We start from the raw sequence: 6,752 nt of genomic DNA on the forward strand, positions 1-6,752 counted from the left end.
TATGTCACTCAGGATGATATTTTCTAGTTCCATCCATTTGCCTATGAATTTCATGAGTCATTGTTTTTCATAGCTCAGTAGTACTCCATTGTGTAAATGTCCCACATTTTCTGTATCCATTCCTCTATTGAAGGACATCTGAGTTCTTTCCAGCTTCTGGCTATTATGAGTAAGGCTGCTTTGAATAGAGTGGAGCATGTGTCCTTGTTATATGTTGGAGCATCTTTTGGGTATATGCCCAAGAGAGGTATAGCTGGGTCCTCAGGTAGTTCAATGTCCAAATTTTCTGAGGAATATCCAGACTTATTTTCAGAGTGGTTGTACTAGCTTGCAATCCCACCAAAAATGGAGGAGTGTTTCTCTTTCTCTAAATCCTTGCCAGCATGTTCTGTCACCTGAGTTTTTGATCTTAGCCATTCTGACTGGTGTGAGGTGGAATCTCAGGGATGTTTTGATTTGCATTTCTTGATACATCCTTAGTCAAAGATGTTGAACATTTCGGTAGGTACTTCTGAGCCATTCAGTATTCCTCACTTGAGAATTCTTTGTTTAGCTCTGTACCCCATTTTTGTTTTTGTTTTTGTTTTTTTTTTTCGGAGCTGGGGACCGAACCCAGGGCCTTGCGCTTGCTAGGCAAGTGCTCTACCGCTGAGCTAAATCCCTAACCCCTCTCTACCCCATTTTTAATAGAGTTATTTGATTCTATGGAGTCTAACTTCTTGAGTTCTTTGTATATATTGGATATTAGCCCTCTATCATATGTAAGATTGGTAAAGATCTGTTTGCAATTTGTTGGTTGTTGTTTTGTCCTAATGACAGAGTCCTTTGCCTTACAGAAGCTTTGCAATTTTATGTAGTGCCATTTGTTAATTCTTCATCTTAGAACATAAGTCATTGTTGTTCTGTCCAGGAAATTTTCCCCATTGCCCATGTGTTTGAGGCTCTTCCCCACTTTTTTTCTGTCAGTTTGAGTGTATCTGGTTTTATGTGGAGGTCCTTGATCCACTTGAACTTGACCTTTGTACAGGGCAATAAGAATGAATCAATTTGCATTCTTCTACATGCTGACCTCCAGTTGAATCAACACCATTTGTTGAAAATGCTTTCTTTTTTCCACTTGACGATTTTAGCTCTTTTGACAAAGATCAAATGACAGTAGGTGTGTGGGTTCATTCCTGGGCCTTCAATTCTATTCCATTGATCTACCTGCCTGTCTCTGTACCAATACCATACAATTCTTGTCACTATTGCTCTGTAATACAACTTGAGTTCATGGAGGATGATTCCCCTAGAAGTTCTTTTATTGTTGAGGATAATTTTTGATATCCTTGGTTATTTTGTTATTCCAAAGAATTTGCAAATTGCTTTTTCTAACTCTATGAAGAATTGAGTTGGGGTTTTGATGGAGATTGCATTGAATTTGTAGATTGCTTTTGGCAAAATAGCCATTTTTATGATATTATTTCTGAATCCATGAGCATGGGAGATCTTTCCATCTTCTGAGATCTTCTTCAATTTCTTTTTTCAAAGACTTGAAGTTCTTGTCATATAGTTCTTTCACTCGCTTAGAGTCACACTGAGTTATTTTATGATATTTGTGATCATTGTGAAGGGTGTCATTTCCCTAATTTCTTTCTCAGCCTGTTTATCCTTTGAGTAGAGAAAGTCTACTGATTTGTTTGAATTAATTTTATTTTTATTAGACGTTTTCTTATTTACATTCGAATGTTATCTCCTTTCCCAGTTTGCTGTCCATAAATACTCTATCCCATTACTCCCTCCCCTTTCTTTTATTAGGATGTTCTCCCTCCCCAACCAACAACCCCTTCTTGCCTCCCTGCCCTGACATTTCCTACACTGGGGATCCAGCCTTGCCAGTACCAAGGGCTTCTCCTCCCATTGGTGCCCAACAAGGCCATCCTCTGCTGCATATGCAGCTGGAGCCATGAGTCTCTCCTTGTGTTCTCTTGGCTAGTGGTTTAGTCCCTGGGAGTTCTGGCTGGTTGTATTGTTTTCTTATGGGATTGAAAGCCCCTTCAGCTCCTTCAATTTTTTCTTTAACTCCTCCAATGGGGACCCCATTCTCACTTCAATGGTTAGCTGCTAACATTTGCCTCTGTATTTGTCATGCTGTAGCAGAACCTCTCAGAAGACAGCTGTATCAGGCTCCTGTCAGCATGCAATTTTTGGCATCAGCAATATTGTCTGGGTTTGGTGGCGGTATTTATATGAGTTGGATCCCCTGGTGGGGCAGTATATGAATGGCCGTTCCTTCAGTCTCTGCTCCAAACTTTGTCTCCATATCTCCTTCTATGAATATGTTTGTTCCACCTTTTAAGAAGGACTGAAGCATCTGTACTTTGGTCATCCTTCTTCTTGAGATTTACATGGTCTGTAGATTGGATAGTGGGCAGATTTTAATTTTAGTGTTCATATAGGAAAAGAAAATGGATCTTGTGTGTTTTCTGGTAAATCCATGTCTAATTAACAACTTCCAGGCCAGTCATGTTTACATATTGAGATCATTTCTTCATAAAGTTTTGAGGGCTGGACTGATAGCTTAGGCATTTAGGACAGAGTGTGAACTTTCAGTGGTCCAGAGTTCGATTTCCAATTTCTTCTGTCTATCATCTTTTGTTAAAGTACATAAAAGAGCTCTAAATTACATGCCGTCCCATTGGCTCCATATTCACTACAACAACTCTCTCTACTTTTCTGTAGGATTTGATACCCTAGTCCTAGCTTCCAGGAAGTCAGGATTCTGAAAGCAGCCTTCAGATGAAGATGTCAACCTCTCAGCTCCTCCTCTACCATGCCTGCTTGGATGCTGTTCCCACCTTGATGGTAATGTACTGTACCTCTGAAACTGTAAGTCAGCTCCAATTAAATGCTATCTTTATAAGAGTTGCCTTTGTCATGATATCTATTCCATCAGTAAAACCCTAATTCTAACACTGCCTTAAATTAAAAGGCTAGAAAATCTCTTTCCAAACAAACGCACCTGAAAAGAACGCTGGTGTGACAATTCTAACATTTAACAAAATAGACTTCAAAGCAATATTAATAAAAAAGACATGGAGCACTTCATATTCCTCAAAGGAAACTCAATCAAGACAATGTTTTAATTCTTAACACTTGTGTCCCAAACATAAGGGCAACTATGTTTGTAAAAGAAACATTACTGAAGATTACATAACACACTGACTCTTATACTCTGATAGTCAGATTGAGAGGCAAAATTTTTAGGATCAAACTTCATTTTAGAGAACTTGACCTAAGTTTGAACTCAGGTTATCTCACAGGTTATCTCACATAGCATTAGTTTCCAAGATGCTCCCCAACAAAACTGGAACCTAGCTCCAGTCTCTAGGCTAATTCCTTACAACATCTGCATCTCCAGGGTTCACCTCCCAAAAGACCAGTGTCTTTATGTTATTACCCCAACAGACATCTACTCCTAGGTTACAAGCCCACCCTTTCTCTAATGATGACCAATGTAGACAGAAGCAGAAATTATGATATGACCCCCAGCACCAGTCCATTATGTTAAAGGCCATAGTAGCTTTCCAATTAGATGCTTACACAATTATTCCCTGCTTGCTGCTTTCTATAAAGTCTTTCCTCATAGATATTCGGGCTCCACAATCACCAAAACCTTCTTGAATGACTGCTGTGCTCTGGGACTGCCCAAACTAGCTGATATGAAATAAAGATCCTGCTGTGAGTTGTATCAGATCTGCTCCTGTCAGATTTTTAGAGTTCAAAAACTTACCTCACTCTCACCACCAAACATGACATTCAGCCAAAAACTAAACAAATATTTTAGGATTATTGATCTCACAGTGAAACCTGGTATGGTGTTATTTACATTAAAATTATTTTCTAGGTGGGTTGTGGCTCAGCACTTAACACACACCTTCAATACCTTGGCTAGAATATGAACACACCCTTAGTATGTACCTTTCTGCTTGTTCGTTTTATATTTATTCTTTTTTAACAGACAAGACTTTATCTTCTTCCCAGTCCACTAGCTGGCTGTTCTACATCCTACACCTCACCCCCCCTTACTTCCCCCCTACTGCCACTTCCAAGAAGTCGTCAACACCCCTCCACCTCTCCAGACCTCCTCACTGCCTGGGGCCACAAGTCTCTGGAGGGTTAGTGCATCTTCTCTGAATGAATCCAGACCTGTTAGTCCTCTCCTCATTTTGTGTTGAGGACCTCAAATAAGTTGGTGTATGTTGCCTGGTTGGTGACTCAGTGCCTGAGAGATCCTGGGGGTCTAGGTTAGTTGAGGCTGACAGCTGGTTTTCCTATAGGGTTGCCTTTCTATTCGGCTTCTTCTAGCTTTTCCCTAATTCAACCACAGGAGTCACCAGCTTTTTTCCATTAGTTGGGTGTAAATGGCTGCATCTGACTCTTTCAGCTGCTTGTTGGGCCTTTTAGAGGGCAGTCATGATAGGCCTGTTTGTAAGCATACCATAATATCAGTAATAGTGTCAGGGTTTGGGTCCTCCCCCTGAGCTGGATCTTAATTTGGGCCTGTCACTGAACTTCCTTTTCCTTGGGTTCTTCTTCATTTTTGTCCCTGTAGTTCTTTCAGATTGGAACAATTCTGGATCAGAGTTTTTGACTGTGGGAAAGCAACCCCACCCCTTCACTTAACACCCTCTCTTCCTACTAGAGATGGATTCTACAAGTTCCCTCTCTCCACTGTAGGGCATTTCATCTAAGGTCCTTCTTTGTGTCCTGAGAGTCTCTCACCTTCAGGATCTCTGATACATCCTAGAGGGTCCCCCCACCTCCTACCTCCCAAGGTTGCCTGTTTCCATTCTTTCTGCTGGTCATGAGGACTTCAGTCCTGTTCTTCCCCCAATACCTGATCATGTTCCCCTGTTCCCCTCACTGTCCTCCTTCCCACCCAGGTCCCTCAATTCCCCTTCGAGTATTTGCTTTCTTCTCTCTCCCAAGTGGGTTTGAGGCACCCTCACCTGGGCCCTTCTGCTGGTTAGTGTTCTTGAGTTCTGTGGATAGCCCCAGGCCTGGGCCATATGAGAAACCTTTAGAAATGCCGTCTCAATGAAATCCAAGTGTCTTTGAAGTGATTGACGAACCAAGAAATCAAACACTGTTGTGTTACAGAGATCATTCCCCAGTTCTCCAAACTCCACAATCTCTAAATCTCTATTTGAATAATATCTGCTTCCTGAATGAACACCTGGACCAACTGCTCAGTTTAGGAAGGTTAGAGAGCTTGATCCAGAGGCCAGAGGAAAGCCTTTTTGTGTTACATAAAACAACATTATACACTTGTGGCTTCTCGGCCATTTTTGAACTCACACTTATATGACTTCAGCATAAGAGATCAGAGTGTTTCTCCTACTCTAACACTTTGTGTTGTCACCTCAGTAAATTCAGACTATCATGTTTGTGTCCATGATTTAGAAAAGGTCTCAGCTTAGATTCTGAGTAGGACAAACAGATTTTTAGAGGGTATGAGAACTTATATCACATATTGCCCCATGCCTGCTCTGTCCTTACAACTTTATGTACAGTTTCCAACCTGCCTCTGACTCATCATGGGTCAGAGGCCATCTGAGCACAGATAGGGGCTGAGTAAAGATTGAGAGTGATCACATGGGTGCTCTGTGAATAGGACAGAGACTATGACATGGAAGTAGGGCTCAGTGAGCTCACAGTTGTCACAGTCAGGAATGATTCAAGGTGTCCCCCAGTCAGTCCTGCTGGGTTTTCCTTTCTGATACCACTTTGTCCATTGATGAGGTTTTGTGCTCACAAGTGCAGAGGGAATTGTGGAGCTCCAGGCAGAAAGAATCACAGTGATGGCATATGTCCTCTGCTTATAGTGACGACACTTGATTTGGTACTCTCTATCAGGAAGCATTCTACTCTTGAATTTCATTATAAGCTCAGAAGAACCTTGGCCTAGCTAGGCCTAGCTTGAAATCATAGCCCTCTCTCTATCACTATTGAACATTACTGAGATGATCACCTTTTTCTCTCTCTCTAAGTGTTTAGAGTATCCCTTAGAGGCCCTTGCAATCACTCACTGCAAACTATCAGACAGTTGTCCCAATATCCAAGAGTCCATCAGCTCAAACACTTGGATTTGAGTGGTGTCACTTTTCTAAATTTAAGTCATGGACTTTTAGGAATACTGCTAGAAAGAAGCTAGAATTGAAGGGTTGTATAATAATGTACTTCCAAATTGATGTCCTCCTGCCTGCCCTGAGCCAATGCTCCCAGGTCAATGAGATCAATTTTCTGAAGAACTTCTTGTCTTGACAGCCTGAAGGAGCTGATTGAGCACACTGCCAGCCTGAGACAGCTGGCTATGGAAATATACCCGGCTCCCTATGAGGTCTATAATAAAATCAGTAATGTCCTCCCACACAGATTTGTCCAACATTGTTCTGAGCTTCTGAACATGTTCATGGTTATAAGGAAGCCAAAGGAAAGCTGCTTTTTGAGTAACAGTTGTGTAGTTTGTTGAGGGTTCTGTGTCTACAACTAGGAAGGCCACCCCATGTATCCCTTGGTAATGAGAGAGGTTACTATTGGACTCTGAACAATTGTTTGGTTCCTATTTGAAGAAGTACTGATCTGGAGAATGAGGGCTTATTTTCTGCCAAAGGGCTATTTTCAACAGTACAGACCCACAGTGCCACAGCAAAGAGATTTAAAATTGGTATTAAGTTTTTCCAACCAATGTTCTTGTGTTCCCTTCTTTT

Source organism: Rattus norvegicus, chromosome 5, assembly GCF_036323735.1.
Source record: "Rattus norvegicus strain BN/NHsdMcwi chromosome 5, GRCr8, whole genome shotgun sequence".
NCBI classification, from domain to species: domain Eukaryota; kingdom Metazoa; phylum Chordata; class Mammalia; order Rodentia; family Muridae; genus Rattus; species Rattus norvegicus.